Below are 11,741 nucleotides of genomic sequence, written 5' to 3'. Positions count from 1 at the left end.
TGCAACCAACCTTGAGTTGAATCTCAGCCATTAGATTTCTTCAATACAGTTATTCAAGAAAAAATCCTGAGAAACAGTCATTACCAGGCTGTGCGAGTCTAGGAATGTAACTCTTGCATCATGTGACCTTATGGATAAATTTCTTGCCTAATTTTATTAAACGGAACAAAAATCTTTTCATTCCAATTTGAATCTTGTGTAATGTATTTCTGAATCTTTCCAGAACTTGACCTTGCACAATGTCTGTTTTGGAATGATTCAATTGTGGTGCTTTTTTATAAAGCAAGGTTGACATTCTGTGTTCGATCTACTGATAGCGAGAAGCACATTGGATGTAGCACTGATTGAGTCTTGGGCATTTATGCTTTCTTTGAAGAAAACTTTTTGTGAGAAACTTCAGTATATTTCTTATAGCTATACCCGAATTATTATATTGTATTGTACTATGGAACATGGAAGCATAAATTTTCATTGATATTTAACCCTTTGAGTGCTGTAATTTTTTCCCACCAAAATTTTAGTGCAACATTTTATCAGTTTTCATGAAATTTTCTTTAATTTATTTGACAATTTTGGACCAAATAGACATCACATTTTATTGACTACAGTTTTGCATCAAAATTGTGGCAAAAATTTAAAAAAATTGACTGGAGTATATTTTATTAACGTGACAAAACTTGACTTTGGTGCTCAAAGAGTTAGGACTCCCAAACCTAAAGGGAAGATATCCATTGAGCAGCTAAGGCAGGTACTAAGATAAAGTACCTTAGCTGTATAACTTTAAATCAACATACATGAAGATTAATGTGAATCATTGGAAAATTTGTAGCATTGAAATTATATGTATTTTCCTGATGTGCCAATAATAAGTTTGCCTGGGTATTGTAATGACACACAAATCTGGGTCAGAGTTCAAGGTAAAGGCGAGCAGCCTCAGGGCACAAAGTTGTACCTTTAATTGGTCGCACCATATGCAGATAAACATTTCTGTACTAAACACTGGCCTACCCTCTATTTAATGAATAAATAATGTATAAAAGTTTGGTTTTCCTCAATCCGTGTTTCATTTTTGATCTTATCAGATGTTCCAAAACATAAATGACACATGAAACCACTCACTCAATTATCTAGAGTTCAAAGAATACCTCATTGCCTTCAATTGTTGTCAGGAACACTCAAGAAAGTAAAAAGATGTTGACTCCCAATGCCTGCAGTTACAACCGAGCAATGGCTAGAATCTAGACTTGGTTCAAGTCGGTGAATTTTAAAAAAATAAAATCATTTATAATAGTTTCTCTTGTGTCTCTCCTGTTTCGTACAAACCTATCCGGAATTTGGCAGCTCACGCCAGGTTTTCCCAGCGATTGAATGCGTCACGTTTGAGTCTGCGCAGTTGTGAGTTAGTTTCTGCCGGATTCACCGACTGTGATTCCGGGTGAAACTCCGCTGTATCAGTCTGAAAGGAGGGTACTTCATTTGCATGCATAATTAGGGATTTAGTTCAAATTCGAACAGCGCCCTCTAGCCAGTGAGTGACGGTTATGGCATTTTTCGCCAGAATTTTATCCGCAGATATCTCAGCCTTCGTTTAGCATCCGTCCTGTTTCAAGTTAGCGGCTGAATTGTACTCTTAGTTAGTTTTCGCCGATGAATTTTTGTGGGGTTTTATCGATTCGTTTTTGCGTTAGCCTTATTTTCATGGTTTTCGAGCGACCGAAAATGCCGTTCACTAAACACTGCCGCAAAAGCATATCCAAAGTCAAATTTCCATGAGAAGTAGGGAGGAGACGTATCTTGAGTAGGTCCATACGATCTGAAAAAATCTCAGTGGCTTAAGCCTCCGTTTTTGAAACACGTCTCGTTGAAGTTGACTATGCAGCGCCGTTCATGTGTTAAATCTAACATGGCGACCAGCGTACAGCGCAGCGTGAGGTGTACACGTAGACTCTCTCAGCTCTTTCTCGGTCCTAACCGGCTAACTTTAAGATTTTTTCGGTTCTATTTATGTTTTCAATGATTGTGACGAGGAAGCCAGACTGCAAGCTTGTGTTACCTCACTGGCCAACACAATCTGCCTGGCTGGCTTCTCGGTAAAGTCGTGGACAGCGCAAATGGGAAAAAAAAAACACTACGGTGACACCGCGACAGAAGGGCTACGTTTATCACTGTATGCGGCCGTACACTTACAGTCTGAACGCTAGGGGTGCAATTTGCATATGCAAATGCCATTTCCTTTCGAACGGCACTCAGCAACTCAGTCTACACTGTGACCGTTGGCTGGCTAACACAGTTTTTCAGTCGCTCCCAAATCCTCATTTTTTCGCCTATAATTATCATTGGAGACCAACTTCATCTCTTCAATTGGATTTTCTGAGAAGGTAAGTGACTTTTCGGGGCTCTGTTTGAAAAATTAAAGTGAATTTTGCGATTTCAGCGATTTTTCATAGTACGATGTTATATGTCGAGCGCGGACTTGTGTTGCTGTACCAACTACGGTAGCATGAAATTAAGGCCCAAAATCAAGCATAGTTCGTGGAATTATACTATAAATTAGCTTTTTACCGCAGAATTTTGTCTGTTCATGCCAGGAATTTGATGTTGGGCGGCAAAGTTCGCCGCTGTGTTTTGCCGCTAAAATCCAATATGGCGCCAAATCAACATTAGTGTACTGTACGTTTACACGTACACTGTGTACTCGCATACGCTCATAGTGAAATAAATCCCCAAAATAAATGTGCGTATTTTTAGGTCAAATACAAGTGACACTTTTAGGTTGTAATACGTAAAATTCGTGTCACAGTTGTTTTTAATTATTTTCCTCTTTTTTTTTTCAGGGTCATCACAGTCCGAGGATGGCTTCGAAGCTTCCAGCCGGGGCTTCCCATAGAAAAACTTGTGCATGTGACCTCATGGTTGTTCACTTTTAACTTTTTTGACGTAATTTTCGTGTCTGATTTGTCTCAGTTTGTTGCAGTCAAGTCTCTGAGGCTTAAGTATTGATCAAACTTCAGGTTTATTTAGAATAAAGCTGTTGTCTTTGCAGTATATTGAATTCAGAACTTATTAATTTCTTTTAATTTAACCAACACAAAACCAACCGACACATTCCAATATTTATTGAGAAATTTGTGTCACCCGAGCGGCACTTTCAAAGTCTTCATTAAAGGTGAACTTCTCCGATATGCTTGCACATGCAACAACGACACGGACTTCATTGAAAAGGTCAACTTTCTCACACGCAAACTGCAACAACAAGATTATAGAAAAAAAAGATATATCTCGTATAAAGAAAGATGTTAATCTCACCAACCATCGACGATACCTCACCGATAAAGATAAGAGGAATATGACATAAGAACAAAACTGGTTTACACAACGACCTTCAGTCCATTCATCAAAACCAGGCAAATCAAACAATGTCTAACAAAAAATTGGAAAATAATAGAAGCCAATCAAACACTGGTCAAAGTTTTTCCAGAAAAACCTATCATAGCATACAAAAGGAATAAAAACTTAAGAGACATCCTCGTTCAGGCACGAGGATAAAATAAACACGAACGGTCTGACCAACAAACCACTCGAAGTTCAGACCACAACATATCCATACTAGCATCTCTAGTTGATGAACAATCGCTACTATCAAATTAACATGTGGATAAATAGCTCCAACACATAACCGGCTCTTTCCGGGGACCCAGATCACATGACCAGGGTCAAAGCACTATCGATTCACCAGTGTCTCGCCATGTTTCTCCATATCATTAAACCACATTGATCGAATCAATATACCGCATCACTATCCAGGGTAGAAAACGATGTGTAAAGTTGCTCTCATTTTCCTATATATAGAAACAGACTTCAAGATACATAAAACAATTTATAAATTCTAAAATTCTGAAAAAAATATACTAAAGAACTGTAGTTGTAGTTAACATAAAATTATTCTCGTTTGTAGAGGCCATCTAATCTGTGGTGAAAGTATAATGCCCACTGTAACAAGTACTAGAAAACGGCATTCATAGGTGAAATTTTTAGACGAAGTTTCGCCAAGGGTCTATTGAAAAGTGTACCATTTCCAGTAAAATAGTTCTGTGAAGTTAAAAATTGGTATACACAATCAATTGTTACTGAAAAAGACACTGCTGAAATTTGATTGGTGTTCAAGACCCGGAAGACCATTTACTAGCCCCGTTTCTCCTTCATAGACAGACCCAAATCGTGTTATGCAACAGAAACTACTCAGTATACACATCGACAATCTTTTGAAGGTAGGTTTATTTTTACATGACAAACTGTTTATATCAGAAACAAATTCCTAAAAAACACATATTACCTATAACATTCACTCAGGTCCGCGGTATAGCGTGAATATGGGCATGTTTAGGCGACCCATGCTTGTGTGACCCCTGCGTACTACTGCGACCTTTGTTTTGAAATGAAAACGAGGCTATTTTTCTGAGGGCGCTGTTCAAATTACACCGCCAGCATTCAGACTGTTAGTATAGTGGAAGACACCCGTCGTACTGACTAGCAGTGCTGTTTCGTTTATGAGTGATTTTTTCCGTTTTCGCATTCTAGTAGCTAGCAATCATACAAAAACTGTAGGAAATAACATCGGCCGCAAAAAATCTCCGTGGATAAATACGGCTACCCTGTATCCCGCACACGAGTACGTGAATATACAATAGATGCGGCTAGAACGATAGCCGGTGAACAGCTGCGCGCTGCGGCCGTCCTAGACTCTCCACAGTCGCTGTGCCTTGTTTTGTGCGCGCCCACGATGGGCCTGCATTCGAAGACTACGCTGTGCAGCTGTGAGCACGCGCTGCCAGACACAGCGACTGTCCGTTTTTGCAAGGGTATGAATATTCATAAGGTAGTGACCTCAAAAGAAACACCTATCTAACTGGGCGGAGAGAATATGTACTAGTAGCCGGTAGACCTATATACGTGGTATGTTTTTATTTTTCATTTTTAAGTTTATTTGGCCATGGTACTTGTCATTTTTTATTTGATTAATGGACATGTGGAGTTCTATAAAGTACCCGGATCAGGCAGAAATCCGACCGGTCGCTTGCAAGAACGTCCAGACCCTGGGATTCGCGTCGCGTCTCTGAAGGGCGCGCGTGTTCCAACAAGGGAGAACGCGAATCGCAGGGTCTCTGCCAGACTACGGCCGTCCCTGCTAGCATTGCCGGCAACGGTGCGTGCTCGAATTAGACATGGCACATTTTATAACTCATGTAGGCCCTAGCAAAAATTTTGGTTTTTTTTTAAAGTATTGATGGTCAAATGTGACATTAATTATATACTTTATTTATATAGTACATCAGTGACCCGATTATAGGAGTAAACTTTGAAAAAAAAATGAAAGATTAATCGTGTAACGCCCGCGCCGTGTGAACGACAAGTGGTTTGGTTGCAGTAAACAGCGTGGAGTGTACGTAGCGTGACGGGTGTTCGTATACTCATAGACCCTCGAGATCTACGTATACAGCGATATGGTAACTGCATGTCAACATTCAACACTGCCGCAAATACATGTCCATGGTCGCATGGTCATGAAAATTTCACCAAATGTTGATAATAGTTAAATGAATATTTTCTGAAATTTTCGGCTTGGCTTAAGACCTCTAAGGTCATTATCGAGCTGTTTTACGAAAAAGGTGAAGTTTACTTCCGCATTTGGCGGGTCGACCTCGCCACCCACTTTGTAGCGATTTAAATAAAATCTTCTCAACTTTTGTGAGTTAACCCTAGGAAAACAGATCATTAGTATGTATGCTACAGCTGAAAGCAAAAATTATAGTTCTAGCTATTGTACGTTTTGCTGCACGTTGATATTTAAAGCCCGCCCTTTCGCCGCATTTTATCCCTCACTGCAGTGGCGGTCAGCGTAACGAAAACGAGGCTCTACAACACGAACTTTTATGCAAATTTCATAGGCTCCTTTCAGACTGTATAGCGTTCACTCCACTCATGGCGTTCACCCTACTCATCGCGTCCACTCACGCGCGCGTTTCACATGAAAGCAGAATACAAATCATTGCGTTCACTCCACTCAAACATTCACAAATCACAGACTTGAACCAAGTCTAGCTAGAATCAAGCAAATCTTGCCAAGAATTCAATCACTTTTTTATTTATTTCAATATTGAAATACGTTCAGTTACTATACAGAGTGGTCAAAAGCTTCCCATCAACTGGACAGTTTATGGAAATATATCCATTGGATTCAAATTGTATAAGTCACATTGAAAATTAGTTAAAATTTTGGCCGAAATTCACATTGAAATGCTTCGGAAATTCTGGTTCCCACTTTGACACAGGTGTAATCATCTACAGTGGGGTCAGTTGCGGATCTGTATCGAGTCTCTATAAGCACATATCTTAAGAATATTCATTGTTTTTGAAGTGTAGGGATAAATGGAGGAGATACATTTGAGTGCATATAGTTTGAAACCATACAGTCAATTTTGAAGGTAATTACACATATCTTTAAATTACAATACTTTGTCTGAGGCTGGAGGAGAAAATTCTCATTGCCAGTATATTGAATTTGAACAGTCTATGCATCTATACTTTAGTGAAACAAGAACATGGTTTATAACTAAAAATACAGCCGGCCCCGATTTCTTCACCTCTTAATTCCATCAGCCATAATCTTTTGAACCACTTTAATGAAAATAGAGTTTATTTGTTAATTGCGTTACTATTTGTACCGCAGCCACATACCATTTGAATTTTAACTTGTGATAGCATGTTGTAGGATCATTGTGTGTGGGTTATCATATGCATGAAAACCCATTTGATACCCTAAGTATCTCCAACAGCCAATGAAATGCTTACTGAGAAAACCTGGGTCAGTTTCAATGAATGAGAATGGACATATCTGACGCACTGCATGAAAACCCTATAATACTTACTGTATTAACATGGATTATTGCCTGTATTTTAGCTGAAGAGTGCATATACAGATGAATACAGTCAAGAATCCATTTTTTGTATTCAGCAAGCCTGTATTCACGTGGATTCATGTGAATTCACGTGTATTATACTATAATACAGGCAACTCATTAATGTGAATTTATCTGAATTATTGGGTTTTCATGCAGTGACGTCATCCCTGACAAGACTGGTATTCCTCACACTCTATTCTTATAACTCTACATGATAAGTATCTAGAGCTTGTTAATAACACTCCCATTAACCCAGAGATTAGGTTGGAACAGGGGTTATCACATCCCCAGACAAAACTATCCAAGCTATTTCAGTGATTACGATAAATTTATATGGCAATGATCACTTTAATCAGTATAGCGCCAATTTACAGATTCTTATGAAGAATTCAATTTCACGTCATGATGACCATTTGGGAGAGAGGCTCGGCATGTTGTCTCCTCATTGAAAGCGGACGCTTACTGTAAGTGTCAGAACCAATTTTGCAGCCAAGATGTAGTTACCATAGGGACATGCTTCTTTAAACCATGGAAATACATGCATGGCCTATGTTTTTTTGATGGTGTTAGAGATATACATCGAGGGTCTCGTCTCTTGACGCTGGTGACGATGATGATTATGATTGTGAAAAGTTTGATGATAGAGATAATTATGATGATGATGATAATAACATCTTGCAAAGGTCAGTCCCATCAGCCATTTTTAAATAAGGTCGTTAATCTAGGAGAAAAAATAGCAACAATCTAAAATTGAATTTGACATCTCCAACAATGTACCAATAGCTATCAGTGTGGCATATTATCATGAGGCATCGGATGGATTTTCCTCAGTGTTGGCCTCCATCCTTTATTGCCTGATAATTTAAGTATCTTGTTGAAATATGAAACTTTGCACTTCTATCATTACGGTGTCACTTTACCTTTGATGAATAAAAATCATGATCAACTTTACAAAGTATTTATGAATGACATGTGTGGAATGATATGAGGGGTGAATGATGAGGAAAAACAGATTATTCATGATCAAGAATATTGATTGAAATGTCAGGGCTTAGTGATAAATTTGTCCTAAGAATTGCAGTCAGTATTATCATCATTTAGAGCTTCTCTCGGTAAAAGGGATTGTGGTTAAAGTATGTGGAACGGATCTTTAGGAAATTGAAGTTGGCGGAAAAATTCAGTTTTTTTTTGAAAAAGACACATTTATTGTACTTGGGCCTCAGCCCAAGTACATTTGTTTTCATTCCGTGGGAAAAAACTGTAAGGTATAACCATTTCTGGCTGAGACCAGGGAGGGCAAAACGTATTGGCTTCATCTTTCTTGGCATAATAAATGGCGTAATGATGTTAACTGAATGGAAGTGCTGCTCTCAGCCAGTCTTGAATAAGTGAGATGTGAATATAAATGCTTCTCTATCTGAGTTTTTGCCACAAAATCTTCTGAATATAATCAAAATGTGCATCGAAATGCAACAATTAATGCACCCTCCGTTTCCTAGGCGATGGCACGACCCTTGCTACACCCACTGGACGAGCCAAAGTGGGAGGGGTAATTTCGGTTTGGTCGAACAGGAGGGCTCGAGACCAGAATTAACATTTAAACTTGAAACATGTTTAATCGCTGACAAGATGTGGATTAGTGTTAATCAAAGAGAAAGTTTGAAAAGGAAAGGTTTTATATCCCGGACACAATGAAAAACATTACGACTGGAAACTGTACCCCCGGTTGAGAATAGTAATGCCCACAGCGATGGAGAACACTTATCCTTGAGCTGAGAAAACCAGACCATCATTTCGAAATAGAGCTGCAGATTCGAGAAGCTCGTTAAAAATAGCTAGGTACACCCCGTAAAGGGGTGGTTTCGAGTCTTGAGGGCAAATTTCGCCTCCTTCATTTAGAAATCGTACGTTTGTTTTTCCAGGGGAACACATCATTTGACACAAAATTTGCATGAAAAGGGGTCGCCAGTAAGCACTTGGTCAAATCTGGCATAAGAAACAATATGAAATGTTGGGTAAAGCCAGTCCAAAATAAACTGATTTGAACTTTTGTGTTTTGTAATTTATACCACTGCAGTAACATGACTTTTTTTGACAACATCACACAATGTAATACGTTTTGAAACTGAATACTCCGACGTATTCTGTGTCCCCTTTGCTAAAAAATACGGTATGCCGATTACCATGTAAGGAGATGATGACGTCAAGACAGATTTGTAGTGCGTTTGGTCTTGGATGGTGCACGAAGTTTTGTCGAGGTAGCTTGTGTATTTATTTCCTAAATGGGAGATATTAGGGTCGATCTAAAAGAAGGCCGAAAAATGTTATGATACTCTAAGCGAGCTGAACTCCAATGCGAATGGTTGGATAATTTGGAGGATGTCTAGACTGATCTCGTCTCATCAAGATTATTTGGCGGTCAGTATTGAATTTCAACTGCGTCACAAGTTTGCGTCGAACGGTCAACGAACGATATTTTAGAAATCTGGAGACATGGCACATCGCAGTTTTATTTTAGTATTTTATATTTTACAAAAGATGTAAGAAGCAATGATTTTGTTGAAAATTCTGAAAAAAATATAGGAAGATTTGATCGCGAACACATTTTCACTCGGGGGTCAACTAGCCCTGCGTACGATGCTGTGTGTTCCGCTACAGCTAGCTACCGCCGGGCGCGGGCGCCCCGCTCACCACAGCCCTGCAAAGACCCGTACGTTGGGTCGGTGACTTCAAATCCATTTTGGGACTTGACGTAAAAAGCCAAATTACTGCCGAAATTCAGCGTTCTTGGGCCCAAGTCGTATCCCAGCCTACCTCAGCTACTCGATCGCTTACAAAAATGACAGTCTTTTATTCACTTCTCGTAAATAACCGTCGATGTCGGCAACTCTCTCGCTGGCCCTGCGTACGATGCTGTGTGTTAGCTGTAGCACATAGCATCGTACGCAGGGCTAGTGGTCAACATGGGGTCGCAGTCATGTTGCCTCAAAACTTATTTCTGTCTGCACTCAAAACTCAAAAATGTCGCATATGAACCTGAAAAATCGATGTAATTTTGTCAAACTTCGGCGAAATTTCAGCCTATAGACAAAATTTCATCTAGGTAAGGTAAATTTACTGAAATTTGATCTACAAATAATCCTGAGCTTGAACGTGACAGCTCGCCTTCTCCGGGAAGTCATGCATCCGGCCAGCTGCCCATATGGCCGGGTGCATGAGATTGTTTTCAAGCGACGGCGGCAGACCGTACGGCCCGGGGCTCTGGATATGAACCTACCGCCGGTGTAGCTGTAATAACTGTTGCGTTGTTTTTAATCACCATGGACGAAGTCCGAGGGGACTTATAGGTTTGGTCATGTCCGTGCGTCCGTCCGTCCGTTCACGCCTAGTACCCAACCCCATACAGATGCACGTCGATTTGTTTCACAATGCTATCAAATTTGGCCGTGTTAGAGGACTTTTTAGTTTACACCTCCATAGACTCCCATGTATATAGTCAGGTGGCTTAGCAACAAAAACCAGCAAGATCGTTACACGGATGACAAAAGTGCCAAATTTGCTACAGAGGTTCGCATACATGTGTAGATCAAAATTAGCTATTGCTCCAAATATTTGGGCCACCGGAAAGGCTCGATGACGTCATAAATTCAAAATGGCCGCCATTATATTGCTTAAAAATGGTAAAATACGGTTTATTCGGCTAGTTTTCAATATTTTTTGAGTAAACTGACACAAACATTCTCAATTACAAATACAACATAAAATTGATGCAAATCAATTATTATGATGACGTCATAAAGCCAAAATGACCGACCAAATTCAAAATGTTAGTCGTAACATTGTCTAAAATGTTAAAGCACTGTTATTAAGCCTGTTTCAGCATTTTATCGCCTGAACTGAAATTAAGACCCCAAATTACAGACAAAAATATAATTGATACAAATTAATTATTATGATGACGTCATAAAACCAAAATGGCAACCGAAAGTTACATTAATTATGGCCTATTATGAAGTTCACTATGCTCGGTACAATAGCCCAATTACGTGACAAACTTATAGTCAAAATAAAAGATAACTGTACAAAAACATAGCAAATAAGTTCAACACAAATAACAAACTCTTATGAGATTATTTATTATTAAACAATAATCTGTGTTTGAAAGATCGAATCGATTAAAAGGAAATGAAGGCAAGTTCACACACTGGTTCAACCTTGTTTATGATACGGTATAGTGAGTGGATCAATGTGGTTTTATGATAGGGAAACATGGTGCGAAACCGGTGAATCGATAGTGTTTTGACCCTCGTAATGTGACCTTGGTCCCAGAAAAAAGGTTGGTGATTCCTCCTAGCGGCATTTCGGGCCAAAGTGAGGTCCCTTCGTCAGTCACTTGAATGGTCTTGTATTCCAACATGCTTAGTTTGATGGTAGCCATCAAAAAGAGCCTCGGATGCTAAGATCATTATGTTGTGGTCTGATTGTTGCGTGAATTGTTGCTAAGACCGTTCATTTGTCCTCTCCTTGTGTTTGAATTTTGCTTGAAGGAGGATATCTTGTATGTTTTTTCTTTCTTTTATACGTTATTATAGGTTTTCTGGAAAACCATGGCTAGCGTATAAGCGTCCTTCATTATTTTCCAGTTTCTTATCACATAGTTTGATTAGGCTGGTTATGATGAGGTTGTGCTGACAAGGTTTTTGTTATATCATGACTCTTATTTTTGTTGATGAAGGATGGCTGACGTTTTGTTACATTAATTTCTTTTTAATACAAGTTATG

General features: G+C 39.2%; 1 long non-coding RNA gene across 1 annotated transcript; it reads left to right on the top strand.

The window, feature by feature from the left end:
- The first annotated feature begins 2,099 nt into the window (after window positions 1-2,099).
- On the top strand, window positions 2,100-3,045 carry LOC139150355 (uncharacterized). Its single transcript, XR_011556225.1, has 2 exons — window positions 2,100-2,378; window positions 2,835-3,045. It is a non-coding gene; the product is annotated as an uncharacterized lncRNA (long non-coding RNA).
- The last annotated feature ends 8,696 nt before the right edge of the window (window positions 3,046-11,741 follow it).

The sequence above is a fragment of the Ptychodera flava genome, chromosome 14 (assembly GCF_041260155.1).
Source record: "Ptychodera flava strain L36383 chromosome 14, AS_Pfla_20210202, whole genome shotgun sequence".
NCBI classification, from domain to species: Eukaryota; Metazoa; Hemichordata; class Enteropneusta; family Ptychoderidae; genus Ptychodera; species Ptychodera flava.
Note: the sequence above shows the minus strand (reverse complement) of the source record. Positions and strands in the feature narration are given on the sequence as shown.